Source organism: Oryctolagus cuniculus, chromosome X (assembly GCF_051225735.1).
Source record: "Oryctolagus cuniculus isolate XC-2025 breed Fujian yellow rabbit chromosome X, ASM5122573v1, whole genome shotgun sequence".
NCBI lineage: Eukaryota > Metazoa > Chordata > Mammalia > Lagomorpha > Leporidae > Oryctolagus > Oryctolagus cuniculus.
This window is the reverse complement of record NC_142888.1, coordinates 129,212,352-129,230,682: the sequence shown is the minus strand read 5'-3', so window position 1 is coordinate 129,230,682 and position 18,331 is coordinate 129,212,352. Positions and strand designations below refer to the sequence as shown.

At 49.6% G+C, this 18,331-nt stretch overlaps 1 protein-coding gene across 4 annotated transcripts in view; it reads left to right on the top strand.

Moving 5' to 3' along the window:
- The window catches only part of CD99L2 (CD99 molecule like 2), a 101,716-nt gene that overhangs the window by 983 nt on the left and 82,402 nt on the right, over positions 1 to 18,331 (top strand). The window lies entirely within an intron of this gene.

Sequence of the window (18,331 nt, the reverse complement as noted above, 5' to 3'; positions counted from 1 at the left end):
GAGTGTGGACCGGGGCCCAGCCGCAGAGGCATAGCCCGGGAGCTTGTTAGAAATGCTGCATGGGGCCCCCGCCCAGGAAGTCGTAGTCACGTTCAACTTTCAGAACCATCCTCTTAGAATAAATGCAGTCTGTGCGTAAAAATAGGGTCTTAGAAACGCGTTCCAGTAGAATCTTCTTACACTTATTTATATCCCATCTGCATGTCAGAAAAAGGGCTTAAGGAGAACATTCTAATTGAGCTCTGACCAGCCTGACAAGGAAGGCACCTCTAGTGAAAAACCTGAGCTCGAATACACCAAAACTCTGTCCTGGTCCTGCGGTATGAGATTTGGGTTGCCTGGAAGGAATGCTGGAAAACAGCGGCCACTCTTAGCCCAGGCAGCTTTAGAAACAGTGCAAAGATATTTTTCACGTAGGCAACCCTCCTGCAGTTGATACAAGGAGAGCCATCCAACACTGCACGCACGCGCGCGCACACACACACACACACACACCAGGCTCTGTGGTAGCAACTGATGACCATGCGGAGGTGAACAAACTAAGACTCTGTCCTTGTGGAACTGAAGTCCTGGACCAGACCAAAAAAAAAAAAAAAAAAAAGCACAGACAACAAAGGCTGTGTAACGTATTGTCCATGCTCTGAGCAAAAGCAAAGCAAGTCATAGGGGTGAAAGAGCTGTTGAACTCTCTCTTATTTTCCGCCTTGAGAATAACATTTTTACTGTGTCTGCCATGCATTTGTGAAGAAAAGTATCCAGTAGTGCCCGGCTGACCTCGGGGGGTGTGTTCCACGACCTCCAGGGAAAGTCCGAAAGCATGGCTCATACTCAACCCCATGTATACTGTTTCTTGCTTTATGCCCCACCACGTTGGCACAGACAAGGGCTCTTCAAAAAGTTCATGGAGAATACATATGATGGCAAAACCATGCCTGGGTTGCAAAATTTGCACCAAAATACATAGCTTTTAGTTTCATGTTCCATGAATATTTTTTCCCTTGTAGTTCCAAGGTGAGTATCTTTCCATGTTCTGTGACCGCACGCCTGCCTGGTGTCACTGTCATGAGCTTTGGGGCCATTATCAAGTGACGGAAGGGTTACCCTTCATAAACAAAATGGCTACGGCGTGGGGAAGGCGGGGGAACACCCTGCACAAAGGGATGATTCACATCCTTGGCAGGACAGCAAGGCAGCAAGCGGGTGCATCACCGTACTTAGAAGGGCGCACGCTCTACAACTTAGGAGCTGTTTATTTCTGGACCCTTTCATTTAATATTTGGAGACCTCAGTTGACCAGTGCTAACAAACCCATGGATAAGGTGGAATTACTGTAGTTGACTGACTTGCAGCCAATGACATGGCCATTCTGAAAGTGGAACATAAATGATTCGATCTTAGAATTTTATTGTTTCCAGTTAGACTAGCTCATTTAGGGGACATGAGAACCAGTACACCCATTTCACAGATGAGGAAAAGGGATACAGAGAGGCGAAGTAACTTGCTTCAGGTCACATGGGGATTAATGGGCAGACATGGGGTTGTGTGACTCTACAGTCACTGTCTTACTAGGCACAGTGCCTCTCCAGCTATAGCCTGCCCACTTTGCCAAGCGGTTGTGGGAATATGAGTCCCTTGAACCTCAGTTTGCTCATTCATATAGTGGCTAACAGTTCACAAAGGTGCTCGAGGGAACCGGGCATGTGTCTGTCTTTCTTTCTTTTTTTATTTATTTGAAAGTCAGAGTTACACAGAGAGAGGAGAGGCAGAGAGAGAAAGGTCTTCCATCCGCTGGTTCACTCCCCAATTGGCCGCAACGGCCAGGGCTGCGCCCATCTGAAGCCAGGAGCCTGTAGTCTCCTCCCAGTCTCCCATGGGGGTGCAGGGGCCCAAGGACTTGGGCCGTCCTCCACTGCTTTCCCAGGGCATAGCAGAGAGCTGGATCAGAAGTGGAGCAGTTGGGACTCGAACTGGCATCCATATGGGATGCGGCACTACAGGCGGCGGCTTTACCCGCTACGACACAAGTACCGGCTCCACATGTGTCATTCTTAGATTTGCACCCTTGCCACCAGCTACTGAGGGCTAGCTGTGTGCCAGGCACCTCACAGACCTTGTGTTACCTGTCTCAATAATTTTGCAGGTTAGGGATTATCCTTGCCTTTCAGATGAGGCTACCCTGGTCACACCGTTAGAAAAGAGATAGAGCCAGAATTCCGACCAGATGAAACTGCTGCCCAGTAAGCCCCTTTTGTTTAAAACAAGAAATCTGGGGGCCAGTGTTGTGGCGCGGTGAGCTAAGCTGTCGCCTGCAGCAGTGACATCCCATACCAGAGCACCGATTTGAGTCCAGGCTGCTCTGCTTCTAACTCAGCTGCTGCTAATGCACCCGGGGAGGTGGCAGGGGATGGCGCACGGGCTTGGGTCTCTTCAGCTATGCGGGAGACCCAAATGGCGCTCCAGCCTCTGGGCTTCGGCCTGGTCCAGCCCAGGCCACTGTACCCATTTAGGGAGTGAACCAGTGGATGGAAGATTGATCCCTCTCTCTCTTTCTCTCACTCTGCTTTTCAAATAAATAAATAAATATTTAAAAAAAAGAAATTTGAACTGGAAGCAGGTTTGGTTTCAAGATAGGGACCTAGTTTTCTGGATCTTTTGTGCAAAATAAGCCAACAAATAGATCTTTGCATTGGCGGTCTCTTCTGGGATGTGGGTGGTTTCAGTCTCTGTCAAACTGAAGAGACCTGAAGCAGTTGCTCAGGGAGCTGCTGCCTGGGAGCGCTGGGGGTGCTGCTTCCAGCTGGCCTGCCTGCGAGCCATGTTATTCTTGGTCCTGGCCCTCCGTGTGGAGTGTGCCTGCCAAAGCCGGGCGGCATCTGGAAGCACGCAGAAGAGCACGGGGGCATGATTCATGAAATGTCCGCGGTTCTGGCCACGAGGGCCAGGCTTGAGGCTCCAGGAGTTTAAAGGTGGGGAGCAACCCATCCTTGTTCAAAGGGCAAGAACCCGTGGGCGGATGGGGCACGGTCCTCGTGAAGTCTCCGTTGCTGAAAGCCCGCCGTGTGGCAGGCCCTCAGTGCCTTCATACCAGCCTTGAAGAGTTGCTGCTGGGACCCATGCTTCCTGCAGGTGTCTGTAACGGCACTTGGCACACAGCCTTGAAAAACGGTCGGGCAGCAGTTCATTTCTCCGATCAAAAACATGTGGTCCAGAGAGGTTTAGGAACTTACTAGAGATCATACTTAGTCTGCAAGTGGAACTGGATTTGAAGATTTGAACTTGGGTTTATCTGAACAACTGAAGTAGGGACCTTTTTTTTTTTTTTAAACATTTTACTTATTTTATTTTAGAGGTAAAGTTACAGACAGTGAGAGAGAGAGACAGAGAGAAAGGTCTTCCTTCCGTTGGTTTACTCCCCAAATGGCTGCAATGGCTGGAGCTGTGCCGATTCAAAGCCAGGAGCCAGGAGCGTCTTCCAGGTCTCCCACACGGGTGCAGGGGCCCAAGGGCTTGGGCCATCCTCCACTGCTCTCCCAGGCCACAGCAGAGAGCTGGCCTGGAAGAGGAGCAGCCTGGCCTGGAACCCGGTGCCCATGTGGGATGCCGGCGCCGCAGGCGGAGGATTAACCTACTGTGCCATGGCGCTGGCCCTTGAAGTAGGGATATTGAACGCTTATCCCTTCCAGCATCAGGCAGACTGTACATGTGGGAAGTGGCCAAGAAGTGCGATGAGCACGCTGGAAAACTGCAAGTGACTGCCCCTTTAAAGAGAGGTCCTGCTGACAGACGGAGCAGGCAGGCAAAAGGACTAGCCTGCCTGGCGCTGCTGGGACTCTGGGCGAGTTACTTAACTGCTGGTCTCCTCTGTTTCCTCATCTGTAAAATGGGAATAACACCATCCGTCTCATGGGTTGTACTAGGATTAAATGAGTGGAAACATATAAAGTTAGCACAGTGCCTGGCTCTGAGTGAGCTCTGTGTTAGGGATTGTTCCTCATTATCTAAGACATTCCAAGCCACACGTAAAAAATTGGTGATGCAGACCTTGAAAGCACAATTTCTATAAACTGTCCAGAGTTGGCGGAGACAGAGACAGGTGGTTACCCGGGACTGGGAGAAGGGGCTGAGGACTGACTGCTTAGTGGGTAGGGAGTTTGGGAGGGCGATGAACTAGAAAGAAATGATGGTTGCACGGCCTTGTGAATGTTCAAAAAACTACTGAATTTTATACTTTATTTTTTTAAGATTTATTTATTTGCAAGGCGGAATTGCAGAGAGAGGAGAGAGACACAGAGAAGGAGATCTTTGATCTGCTGGCTCACTTCCCAAATGGCTGCAATGGCCAGGGCTGGGCCAGGCCAAAGCCAGGAGCCAGGAGCTTCTTCCGGGTCTCCCACATGGGTGCAGGGGCCCAAGCACTTGGGCCATCTTCTACTGCTTTCCCAGGTGCATTAGCAGGGAACTGGATCAGATGTGGAGCAGCTGGGACTCCAACCAGTGCCCATATGGGATGCTGGTGGCACTCACAGGTGGCTGCTTAACCCACCATGCTACAATGCTGGCCCTGAATTTTAAAGATTTATTTATTTGAAATGCAGAGTTACAGAGAGGGAGAAGCAGGGGCAGGGAGAGAGAGAAATCTTCCACCACTGGTTCACTCCCCAAATGGCCTCAACAGCCAGGGCTGGGCCAGGCTGAAGCCAGGAGCCAGGAGCTTCTTCCAGGTCTCCAAGGACTTGGGCCATCCTCTGTTGCTTTCCCAGGAGTACCAGCAGGGGGCTGGATTGGAAGTGGAGCAGCCAGGCGCAACTTGAAGTGGCACCCATATGGGATGTTGGTTTCACAGGTGGTGGTTTTACCCGCTATGCCACAACACTGGCTGTGAATTTTACACTTTAAAAGGGTGAATTGCGGGGCCAGTGCTATGGTGCAGTGGGTTAAAACATCCCATATGGGTGCCAGTTTGAATCCCGGCTGCTCCACTTCTGATCCAGCTCCCTGCTAATGCACCTGGGAAAGTAGTGGAGGATGACCCAAATGCTTGGGCCTCTGCACCTGCGTGGGAGATCTGGCACAAGCTCCTGGCTCCTGGCTTCAGCCTGGCCTAGCCCTGGTCATGCAGCCATTTGGGGAATGAACCAGTGGATAGAAGACCTCTCTCTCTCTCTCTCTCTCTCTCTCTCTCTCTCTCTCCCTCCCTCTCTTTCTCTGTAACTCTGCCTTTCACATAAATAAAATAAATATTTAAAAAAAGGTGAATTGCGCTGGGAGGCAGCGGGTGATGATTCAAGTAGTTGAGCTCCTGCCAACCATGTGGAAGACCTGATTTGGGTTCCTGGCTCCTAACTTGGGCCTGGCTCAGTCCTGGCTGTTGCAGGCATTTGGGGAATGAATCAGTGGATGGGAACTAGTTCATTGTCACACACTCTCCCTGTGTCTTTCAGATAAATAAGTAAATGGGAGCTAATTGGTTCTGGCTCTTTTTAATAAGCAAACAAACAAAGTGACTTGTCTGGTATGTAAATGATGTCTCCATTTAAATAACTCCTGTGTCGTCCTAGCAGAGCTGACTGTGGGAAGTGAAGGCATGTGATCCATGGGCTTGGTTTGTGGGAAGTGAGAGGAGAGTGGGCCCCCAAGTGCTAGCAGCACTGAGCTGCCAGGCAGGGAAGACTGTGCTGCCATGGCGATGCTGGCTGTAAGCTGGGTGGCTGAAGGAGCACCTTAGGGTCGGCTCTGAGCTGGTGAGCCCTGCCTGCCTGTGTTCAGGAGTGGACCACAGGAAGCTGGCGTCGTGGCGGGGGCAGGGGACTTCATGGAGGTGGCTGGCTCCAGGGTCATCACGCTGTGCACCAGTTAGTCACTTTACTGACAGATGGGCAGGTGAGTCTGCGTTTTATGTTTCTTTTTAATTAGAGAGAGAGAGAGAGAGAGAATCTCAAGTATTTCCATCTTCTGGTTTATTCTCCAAATGTCACTCCGATGTGGGACGTGAGCGTCCTCTTAGCTGCTAGGTCTCATCTGCTTTGGTTTTCTGCTCCTTCCTCACTGTCACAGATCACATGCTCATCCCTCCCAGCACATCGCACACCAGGTAACGAAAATGCTGCGGTTTGTTTTAAAATACACCCCCCCGACACACACACACTGTCAAGAGTCAGCATCGGTGGGCCCTGAGGAAGGTCTGGCATTGCCTGGGTGGAGAGGATGGCGGGCATTTTGGCTGCTGAGAGGGGAGTGTGAGGGACGAGCTGGGTCTGGCGTTGCGAGCCCAGGAAATGTGCCTTGCACACACACATGCTTCCTGCCCTGGGCTCAGGTTTTGCTTTCCGTGCTGTGTGATTTTTTTTTTTTTTGTACTTTGTTATTGCTTTGATGTTCTCGGGTGCCAAAGAGGCTGTTTCGAGGGGTTCCTGTCCCCCAGTGTAGACTTGGCCCCCTCCCCCGACTGTTTAAAGTCGTCGTAACACCTGTCAGGAACAGGCAGGCCGATCTCTCATGTCGGTAGGTGTTCCCAGTGGAGGACAATAAAAGCCCCCAGTGATATTCTCAAGGTTCCCCCTATGACCTGGGATTCATCAGGCTGCACAGCAAAAGGGAATCAAGTGAGAGAGCGGGTGGAATTAAGGTTGCTAAGTCACTGAGCTTGACATATGAAGCACCTGGATTCTCCAGGCAGGCCCAACGGAATCACCCAGCTCCTTTAAATATGGAAGACGGAGGCAGAGAAACCTGTCTCAGGGCCGTGCCAGGCGGGGGAGGTGTCGTCAGCCGCTGCTGGCTCTCAGCGTGGAGGCTGGGACTGGGTGCCGAGGACTGCAGGCAGCCTGTAGAGGCTGGAAAAGGTGAGGGAGTGGTGTCTCCTGTGGAATTTCCAGAAGGGACACAGCCCTGCTGACGCGTAGGTATCAGCCCAGTGAGTCTCATTTTGGACTTCTGACCGCCAGAATTGGCAGGTAATAGGCGTGTGTTTTTCTAAGCCATGGCATTTGCTGTATTTTGTTGGAGCAGAAGTAGGGCACTGATAACAGGAGCTAGCAGCTAGGTATTGGCACCCTGGTCATTCTTTGAAGAACTGGGTTGTGATGTTTTCTGACACTGCCGTCCTTTTACCGCTGTGGATCTGACTTGTTTCAAGTTCAGGAGCTGGGGATGTGCAGAACACTGTGTTGCCGCAGCCGACCTGCAGGCCTCTGAGGGCCCTGGGCGGCAGCTGGATTTCTGTTGCTTGGGTTTGCTTCTAAACTGCTTCCCAAAGAGACTGGAGCCTGCATCTCCTCTTTGTAGTCCGGCACATGCTGGAGGCCCCTGGCTGCCTGCGAGACTTTCCCGCCGCGGCTCCCCCAGTCCTGAGGGCTGCACTTGAAGCAGACAAGTGCTAGGCCTGCAGACAAGCCTGTCCCCTTTGCTGATGAGGCTCGCCTGCATTGCTGCCCTTACCAGTGCTGTGGTGCCAGCTGATTGTGTTGATTCTCTCTCTCCCAAGGTGGGTGGGGTTGGAGAACCAGACAAAAAATACGTGTACCTGCACCCCCCGCCCCAGCTGCCATCCACTGGTCACTCCCCTAATGGCCAATGACCAGGGCTGGGCCAGGCTGAAGCCAGGAGCTTCTGGGTCTCTCGTGTGGGTGCAGGGGCCCAAGGACTTGGGGCTGTCCTCCGCTGCTTTCCCAGGTGAATTAGCGGGGAGCTGGATTGGAAGAGGAGCAGCCAGGACTTGAAGTGGCACCCATAGGGGATGCCAGTGTCACAGGCAGTGACTTAACCCGCTACACCACACTGCTGGCCCCTTCCACTAGTTCTGACTTTGGCTCGTATTCCTTTTATCCCAGGGGCCTCTTATGTCAGAGGACTGCAGCTTTCAGACAAGCTTTGGCTAGCCAGAAGTGGTAAACTGTTAAATGTCTTCTCTCGGCCTAAGGCCACTATGGAGAGAAAAATACCCACTAAGATGTTAATTTTTTTAAAGATTTATTTATTTGAGTTACACAGAAAGAGGAGAGGCAGAGAGAGAGAGAGAGAGGCCCATCAAGGATGGGCTTCTTAGAACATGGTGACTGTATTTGAACTTTTCACGTAGCCCCTTAGGGCTGTGAAGTTTGAGAGACCTAGATTTGAATTGGACACCTGCACTGCGTTCAACAGGTGAAATCAAGATAGAATTTAGTTGTAGCTGAGTTCTCACTGGTGGCAGAAGGCCCTGCAGCCTGTTAGCTGATTGGGCTGTAAACACGAACAAGCTTAGCTGGAGCCAATGAAGTTGTTTTCTGTCTCCCATCCATTCCTGCACAAGTGCCGTGTGATCACGTTCTCAGAACCTGCTCTGGTGTTTGAGAGCTCTTCCTAGCGTTCCCAGAGATGGCTGGACCAGAGGCCTTGTCCCCTTGTAGGGAGAGACTCTCACATGTGAGACGGTGGCAGTAAGCGCTCAGCAGAGTGTAATGAAGTAGCAGGTCTGGCAGGCCAGGTGCGCAGCTCATCAGAAGAAACCACGAAGCCCACTCTGCGGTCAGACTGGGGCTTGTTTATTTTTTAAAGATTTTTTATTTATTTGAAAGACTTAAGAGAGAGGTAGAGACAGAAGTCTTCCATCCGCAGGTTCACTCCCCAGATGGCCACAATGGCCAGAGCCGCGCTGATCCAAAGCCAGGAACTGAGAGTGTGTCTCCCACGTGGGTGCAGGGGCCCAAGGACTTAGCAGAGAGTTGGATCAGAAGAGGAGCAGCCGGGACTAGAACCGGCGCCAATATGGAATGCCGGTGCTTCAGGCCAGGACTTTTAACCTGCTGTGCCACAGCACCGGCCCTATTTATTTTTTAAAAATTTATTTATCTGAAAAGCAGAGTTACACAGGAGAGGCAGAGAGAGGTCTTCCATCTGATGGTTCACTCCCCAGATGGCCGCAACGGCCAGAGCTGCACCGATCCAAAGCCAGGAGCCAGGAGCTTCTTCTGGGTCTCCCACATGGGTGCAGGGGCCCAAGGACTTGGACCATCTTCTGCTTTCCCAGGTCACAGCAGAGAGCTATATCGGAAGAGGAGTAGCCAGGACCAGAACTGGCTGGGATGCCAGTGCTTCAGGCCAGGGTGTTAACTGTTGCGCCACAGTGCCGGCCCCGAGACTGGGGTTTATGTGGGCATGGGGTCCACCTTCCCCCCCATTTGTCCTTCCTTGAATGTTGCTGGACAGAGTGCTTTCTGGGTGTGACATTGCTTCTAAGGTTTCGGCACAAATTTCTTGTCTTGCCCTCTTTCATACGCCTAAGCTAATATCTATCTTCCTCAACAATATGCAAACTGTTTGCTCATATAAATTCCATTAATCTTAATTGGTGGAAGGAACTTCCTGTTTAGCAGGACTCAAAGCACGAGTATTTCAGTGGACAAGGCAGAAGCCATGTGGCCCTCCCCTTCACTATAAAAACTCTTGAAATACACATAAGCTTTACTATTTAAACCATCAGAACTCGGAGGCATTAAGTACATCTACAATGCTGGGTGACCATCACCACTACCTAGTTTCCAGAACATTTCCATCGCCCCAAAGGAGATAAACCTACTAAGCACCTGCTCACCTCCTGTTTCCTGGCCACTCAGACCCAGTGTTAGGAAAAGAGTGCAGATCAGTGCCCCCTCACACGGGGCACGGAATGTTAGGAAAAGCACAGAACGAATCTACAGCCGGACCGAATTTACTCAGAAAATAAGCCCGCATAGGTGGGTGACCAGCTGCTGGCATGCACAGTGATGGAGCTCGTGGCAGGAGGCTGACCCCAGGGGCCAGGCCTGTCTGTCAGGTGAGCTCAGGGTGGGGGTGGAGGTGGGGGCAGAGGGCAGCAGGCAGACTGAATTCTTATGTACTGTCTTTTTATGTGGCCCCGCAGGGCCTCCGAACCTGGAGAAGAATGTGGGGGTGGGGTGTAAAGACAACAGGATGTGAGACTGAATTGAGATTCAAGGACAAGGGCAATGGGCTGAAGGTTAGATCTTTGTTCCGTCACCCAGGCAGTCCCATTTGCTTTCTGTCTGTATGGATTTGCCTTGTTGAACAATACACCAAGGTACAATCATGATCTTGGTGCCTGTACTTTTTTGCCTGGCTGCTTGTACTTACATCATATATTCTAGATTTCTCCATACTGTAGTAGGAATTGGTTGCACGTTTAGTTTTATGAATGAGTAGTATTCCATTGATGAACATTGGAGCATTCCCATGCTTTGCTATGGTGAATAGTGCTGTTGTGAACGTTTGAATCCAAGTCTTTGGCCACCTTTCCACCTTCCCTGATTCCTTGGGGTATATGCTTGGCATGTGGCCTTTTATTACCTAGCCTTTGACTGCAATTTTATAGGTTATGAGTCACATAACGATAGTTTAGATTCAAGGTGAGGCTATATAATCCTACCTTGCAAGGGCAGTATCAGGGAATTTTTAGCCATAATTAAAACTGTCACACAGATCCACTTGGATCTCAAGGTCCAGCTGAAACTTCTCTTTGGAGCCTTCCCCAGGTCTTCTAGTTGGAAGTGATTTCTTGTAGTTCTACTATGATGCCAGTTTTTCTGGTTCTTTATGAAACAATCACCATCAGGCATGGCTAGATTTTGAAAATGACTTGGCACCTTGAACTCTTGCAGGAGTTTAGTATCCACTGAGAGGGCGGGAGCTTAATCCAGTTATGGTGTTTAGAGATGGGGCTTTGGGGGGCTTTGGGAAATGATTACATACTGTCCTTAGGCTAGAACTCCCATGACTGAATCCTGCTGACTTTTATAAGGAGGGAGAAAGAGATGGCCTGGATATTAGCTTGATATCCCCCAAAGATCCCTTGGTTCTCAAAGTCTTAGTGACTCCTGGATTAATGGTAATGATTGGATTAAGAACGGAAGCTTGTTTCATTTATGGTGTCTGAGAGGTGGGCCTAATGGGTCTTTTTTTTTTAAATTGATTTACTTTTTAAAAAATTTTACTTATTTGAAAGAGTTACAGAATCGGCCCAGCTCCAGCTATTGCAGCCATTTGGGGAGTGAACCAGCAGATGAAAGACCTTTTTCTGTCTCTCCCTCTCTGTAACTCTACCTCTCAAATAAAAATCTTATTTGAAAGGCAGAGTTAGAGCTCTTCCAGCCACTGGTTTCCTCCCCAAATGGCTGCAGCAGCAGGGGCTGCGGCAGGATGAAGCCAGGAACTAGGAGCTTCACTAGGAGCTGTGTCTCCCATGTGGGTGGCACGGGCCCAAGTACTTAGGCCATCTTCTGCTGCCTTCCCAGGGAAATTAGCAGGAAGGTGATTAGCTGGGAGCTGGAAAAGGGAGTGGAGAAGCTGGATCTTGAGCTGGTGCTCGTGGGATGCTGGCACTGCAGGTACTGGCTTAACCTGCTCTGCCAAGATGCTGTGTAGTTAGAGGCAGAGAGAGAGAGAGAGAGAGAGAGAGAGAGAGAGGTCTTCCATCTGCTGGCTCACTCCCCAAATGGCTGCAATGGCCAGAGCTGCGCCGATCTGAAGCCAGGAGCCAAGAGCTTCTTCTGGGTCTCCCACGTGGGTGCAGGGGCCCAAGGGCTTGGGCCATCTTCCACTGCACTCCCAGGCCACAGCAGAGCTGGCTTTGAGATGGACTCTTGCTCTTCTTGCCTCTCTGCAAATCCCCTCTTGGGCGGCAAGGACCACAGCCCACGGCACCGTCAGTGGGGCTGCGTCGGAGAGCTGCTTTCTGGCTCTCAGGATGAGAGGCTTGGTGAAGCTAGGTCTGGAGCCACCATAATTGGCTTGTGTCTACCCTCCTAGGACATTAACTTCTGACTTGAGGTTTCTGAGTGTAGGGGCCAAGTCCTTTTGAATCACAGCACGTTTCTTCCCCTGAGATGAGAATTCTTGCACGCCGGGTTGAAGGGGTGCCAGTAGCAGGGGAGAGAGGACAGCAGGGTGGATTGGGGTAGAGTTAAGACAGGCTGTGGTTTTGGTACCCAACAGTGGGGACCCCTGTGGGGGCCACCACAGCCTCAGGAGGGCCCTGGGCTTCCGTGAGACAAAATCGGGGAGGATCCAGCCTGAATGTCTTAACTCCATGGCTGCTGCTTCATTTTCTGCCTCTTGCCTTGGTTCTGTGCTGCTGTTGTCACCTGTTGGACTTGACCCAGTGGGGGAGGTGGGCTAGCTGATTCTGACGGTCTCTCTAGGAAACTCTCAAGTTCTATGAACTTGGCCTGCTGTTAGTTGCACAGGGTTTCTGCATGGGAAAATGGAGAAAGTGCTGTCCTGTTCCCTTGGAGGAACTCAAAGGGTTTGGATCAGTCCATCGGGGTGGGGCACCCTGAGGATTTGCCTTTCTCTGCCTCAGGGAGGAGTCACCGAGGGTTGAACACTTCCTGGATTGGGGCTATTGAGCCGAGTTTCCCAACCATGGCACCCTTGGCGTTTGGGCTACATAATCTGTCAACAGTAAATGAGGTGAGGGGGGTGCCTGGTGCACTGTATAGTGTTTAGCAGCATCTCTGACCTGCACCCAGTTGATGCCAGTAGCACCTTCTTCTCAGTCTTGCTAACCCACAATGACTGTAGACATTGCTTCCACAGGACACTGGGCATTGTCACCCTTGTTGAACCACTGCTGTAGAGAAGGCTATGTTCTTAGTAGCTGCACTCTTGGTTTTCAGTATTCTTTGAATGCCAAGTTTCCTGTCGTCATCACATTGCCTCAGCATAAATGTGTTGGAGGAAACCCATCACGTCGAGTCTCTGTAGATTGGTGTCAGCTGTGCTCCAGTGGTGCGCCGTGGACTCCATGTGCTTTGAGCTCCTCCTGGTGAGATAAGGCACATCGGCCAGCCCTTGAGCTGGTGATTTTGTGTGTAGATATTCAGGTGGTTCTTCTGAGCTCTTTCATGTGCATGTTTATTAGTTTCAATGTTAGGTAGCAACCTGTGTTTAATAGTCTGATTTTTTTTTTTCCCTAAGAACAATCAGAAAAGAATGAATCGCGAAATCAGACAGACTTGACCAGTCAATTCATAAAAGAAGAAATCAAATTGGACACTAAACATATGAAATGATGATCAACATCATTAGTAACTGGAGAGATGCAAATGAAACTATAATAAAAATTACATACCCTCCAGCAGGCTAAAATTATAAGATCTGACAATACCAAATGTTTACCTGATTACAATGAAAAGCACATATTACTCATATAAACTTGGAAAATGTAGAAAAGTGTAGAGGAAACACCCTATAAACCAGGATGACAACTGTCAACGTGTTGGAAGTCAATAATTCGGTTCTGTGCAGAAATATGAGGAGTCTTCAAAAAGTTCGTGGGCAGGGTGTTAGACAACCACACATGGATTTCAGTTTTTTTGTGTGTGTGTGTGGTTTTTTTTTTTTTTTTTTTGCACTGAAGTAAATTTCTTTACCTCAATTTCCCCTCTAAACTATCTTGAAGCACTCATGTATTTCACATTACTGGTATGAAAATGTTTATAAGCAAGGTCAAAAGTGCCTGCCCCACTCCCTGGGAGCTTCCAATTTTATGAGAATAGCAAGGGAGTGGTGATTCCATCCTCCTCAGCTCAGTTTACTGTAAAAACAATTTACCTCTCCCACCCTTTGGCAAATAAGATTACAAATCGGGTCTTCTGATGGGTTTTGTTCTTGCCTTGTTACTGAATGTCAAGCTGACTGTCAAGTTTTTTTCTTCCCCAAAACTGCACCAGCCGCCTCGGGGTTTTGCCTTTCTTGGAGCTGCTTGCCTTGGCCACTCTGACTTAAATCTTGCTTTTAAATAAAGTTTATAGCTTTTTCCATTTATTGTGAAACCTAACAGATACAGAAAAATGTACAAGGTCTGTAGGTTAACAAAGAAGTATAAGGCACAAGTATAAAGTGAATACTTGTGTCGCCTCCAATCAGATCCAGAAACTGAGTATTTTCAACGCCTGTGCAGTAGATCTGCATCCCTCTTGCTGATAGGTCTCTCCCTCTCCCTGGAGGTAGCCGCTCTCCTTACTATTGCCCGGTCACTTTCTTGCTTCTATCTATGTGTGTAACCCTAAACAATAGTCTATTTTTGCCTTTCAGCCTTGTAGAAATGGAAACACTACATATAATCATCTGTGTTTTGTGTCTTCTCCCAGCTTTGTTGATGATATGTTGTGTGAAGCTGTGGTTCGTTTTTTTAAATTTATTTATTTACTTGAAAGAGTTATACAGAGGAGGAGAGGCAGAGAGTCCACCACCCGCTGGCTCATTCTCTAATTGCCTGCAACGGCCGGAGCTGCACCAATCTGAAGCCAGGAGCCAGGAGCTTCTTCTGGGTCTCCCACATGGGTGCAGAGGCCCAAGGACTTGGGCCATCTTCTACTGCTTTCCCAGGCCACAGAAGAGAGCTGGATCAGAAGTGGAGCAGCTGGGACTCAAACTGGTGCCCACATGGGATACCGACACTGCAGGCGGCAGCTTTACCTGCTATGCCACAGTGCCGGTTCTTATTTTCTTTTTTTAAAAAATAAGGAATACAACTTCATGCACTTAATATGCAGATTTGGGAACATGATGCTTCTCCCCCCTCCACCTCCCTCCCACCTTATTTTCACTTCTAGATTTGAATCTACCACAAGGCTTTAAGTTTCTTAAATCTATTTTGTTAATGGACATCCTTGAGTCATTACTAGTTTGGGGCTGTCTGAAGTGCTGCCAAAAGCATTCTTGTGCACATATGCACAAGTTTCTCTTGGAGACTTTCGGAGGCTCTACAAGGTCCAGCTATTTCTATTTTTTTTTTAATTTTTTGACAGGTAGAGTGGACAGAGAGAGAGAGAGAGAGAGAAAGGTCTTCCTTTGCCGTTGGTTCACCCTCCTATGGCTGCCGCGGCCGGTATGCTGCAGCCGGCGCATCGTGCTGATCCGAAGCCAGGAGCCAGGTGCTTCTCCTGGTCTCCCATGGGGTGCAGGGCCCAAGCACTTGGGCCATCCTCCACTGCACTCCCTGGCCACAGCAGAGAGCTGGCCTGGAAGAGGGGCAACCGGGACAGAATCCGGCGCCCCGACCGGGACTAGAACCCGGTGTGCCGGCGCCGCAAGGCCGAGGATTAGCCTATTGAGCCGTAGCGCCAGCTCAGCTATTTCTATTATAACACTAAGAAGTTACTTGCTTCTTGCACTCTCCTCTCACAAGTAGTTGCATATGGTGGGGTTTTCCAAAGGCTACAAGACCTGTGACGTCAGCGCTCTGATGGCTCATAGACAGTGTATTGGTCTTGTGCTTTAAACCTGCCATAATTTCTAATGATAAACATTAATGGATACAACCCACATAAACAAAATCTGAGGGGCTGGTGCTGTGGCACAGCGGGTTGAAGCCCCAGCCTGCAGTGCCAGCATCCTATATGGTCGCCTGCTCCACATCTGATCCTGCTCTCTGCTATGCCTGGGAAAGCAGCAGAGGATGGCCCAAGTCCTTGGGCCCCTGCACTCACGTGGGAGACCTGGATGATGTTCCTGGATTCAGGTCGGCTCAGCTCTGGTTGTTGTGGCCATTTGGGGAGTGAACCAGCAGATGGAAGACCCCTCCCCCCCGACCCGTTTCTACCTCTGTCTATAATTCTTTTTTTGTCTTTCAAATAAAATCTTAAAGCTCTTTGATATCCTTAGTGAATTGTGAATTACACATTTATAGCCTCAGTTTTATGAGGTGACACCAAACTGTCTTCCAAAATGGTTGTACCAATATATACTCCCACCACTTGATATTGTCAGAATTTATAAGTTTAGTCTGTTGATTTCATTTGCATCTCTTTGAAAAGATGATAGTGTCATTAGTAATCATGTTTATATCCACTTTGATTTCTTTATGAATTGCCTGCTTAAGTCTTTGGACAGTTCTCTCCTGGTTTTCAGTGCTTTAATGTCTTGTGTGCTTAGTTTTGGCTGGGTACTGCCCACTGTTGTTGAAATAGTCACGTACTTCACAGTGACATTTTGGTCTACAGTGGACTCTGCATGTGGTCGTGGTCCCCTAAGATTTTTTTTTTAGAGATTTATTTAAAAGGCAAGAATACAGAGAGATGGGGGAGAGGGAGGGAGAGGATACCTATTTCACTCCCCAAGTGGCTGCAATGACCAGGGTTGGGCCAGGGCGGAGGTAGGAGCCAGGGGCGGCTTCTCGGTTTCCCACATGTATGCAGAGGCCCAAGGATTTGGGCCACCCTCTGCTGCTTTATCAGGTGTATTAGCATGGAGCTGGATTGGAAGTGGAGCAGCCAGGATTCGAACCTGTTCCCATAGAGGATGCTGATGCTGCAGGCGAAGGCATGCCACAGTGCTGGCCACAGTCACGTATGATTGTATCACTCAGGGACTGGCATTGTGGCGCAGCAGGTTAAGCCATTGCCTAAATTGCCAGCATCCCATATGAGAGGCAGTTGGAGTCCTGCCTGTTCCACTTTTTTTTTTTTAAAGACATTTATTTGAAAGTCAGTTACACACATAGAGAAGGAGAGGCAGAGAGAGAGAGGTCTTCCATCGGCTGGTTCACTCCCCAATTGGCTGCAACTGCCACAGCTGCACCAATCCGGAGCCAGGAGCCTCCTCCAGGTCTCCCACACAGGTGCAGGGGTCCAGGGCCTTGGGCCATCCTCTGCTGCTTTCCCAGGCCATAGCAGAGAGCTGGACTGGAAGTGGAGCAGCCGGAACTCGAACCTGCGTCCATATGGGATGCCAGCACTGCAGGTGGCAGCTTTACCTGCTATGCCACAGTGCCAGCTCCCATACACTTCTGATCCAGATTCCTGCTAATGTACCTGGGAAAGCAGCAGAAGATGGCCCACATGGCTCTGCCACCCATGTGGGAGACGTGGATAAAGCTCCTGGTTTTGCCCTGGGCATTGTGGCCATTTGAATCAATTACAGCGAGAGGGGGGAGGAGAGAGATCTTCCATCCATTGGTTCATTCCCCAAATGGCCACAACAGCTGTGGCTAGGCCAGACTAAAGCCAGGAGCCAGGAACTATATCTGGGTTTCCCATGTGGGTGGCAGGGACACAAGTACTTGGGCCATCCTCTGTTGCCTTCCCAGACTTGTTAGCAGGAAGCTGGATCACAAGTAGAGTATCTGGGACTTGAACCTGGACCTCCTGTGGGATGTTAGCATCTTGGGCGATGACTTAACCCACCGCATCACAATGCTAGCCCCTCTACGAACTGTATTTTTTTAAGATTTATTTGAAAGGTAGAGGTAGAAAGATCATCTACTGGTTGACTCCCCAAAAGGCTGCAATGACCAGGGCTTGGCCAGGCTGAAGCCAGGAGCATCTTCCGGGTCTCCCATGTGGGTACAGGGATCCAAAGACTTGGGTCATCTTCCTCTACTTTGCCAGGTGCATCAATGGGGAGCTGGATTGGAAGTGGAGTAGTTGGGACTCGAACCAGCATCCATATGGGATGTCAACACTACAGGTGGAGGCTTAACCTCCTATACCACAGCACTATTTTTTTAAAAAAAGATTTACTTATTTGAAAGGCAGAGATCCAGAGGCAGAAGAGCTATTCAAAGAGCCCCTGTGCATGTGGGAAATCTTGTGAAGTGTAGCCTCAGTGTCCTTTTTCCAGGGAAGATCTGATTTGTTGGGAGCCTTGCATGATGAGCCTGGAACCACCTCAAGTGAGTTCCTAACGCCTTCCCTCTCATTTAGCTGGCACCGGGGCAGCCTTCCTCGCAGCCCTGTGGAGGGTGAATTGGGCAGAGTTGGGGGGGGGGTGAGTCCCTTTTACCCCGGGGATGTAATACTCCAGGGTCCCAGTTTTAAGTGGGAGAACTTTGCTACAGCATTCCTCAATTTGGTGGCCATGAGCTTAGGTCCTCTGCCTGCCTTGGACGCTCGCCAAAGCGGAAGTCCGTTTGCCCAGGTTGGCCAGTGCCTTCTGAGCCAGTGTTCTGCTCACTCCTGGGTTTGTCCTATTTTTCATCTTGTCAGCTTTTCAGCACTTCTAGATGTTTCAGGATGAGGTTAAACCATCTTTTGGTTATAATGAGCAGGTTGGTCCAAATCTGACCATTACTGGAAACACAAATTACTGTTTTTCTCTTGTGTAACCTTATTAAGATTGTTCTGAATATGAGTTTTGATTGGATATTTAGATTGACTCCAGGTCTTGACTGTTATACCTGACATCTCATTAAATGTTCTTTGTATGTAATATTGGGTTGATGATAATGATCTCTATCTCCAGGTAGTTAGAGGGCACAGGTTGGGGGGAAGGCCTATACCTCACTCAGTGCTTGATTAATGTCCACTCATTACTGCTAACACATATGCACGTAAGGTGGCAGGGGGCCTGTGGG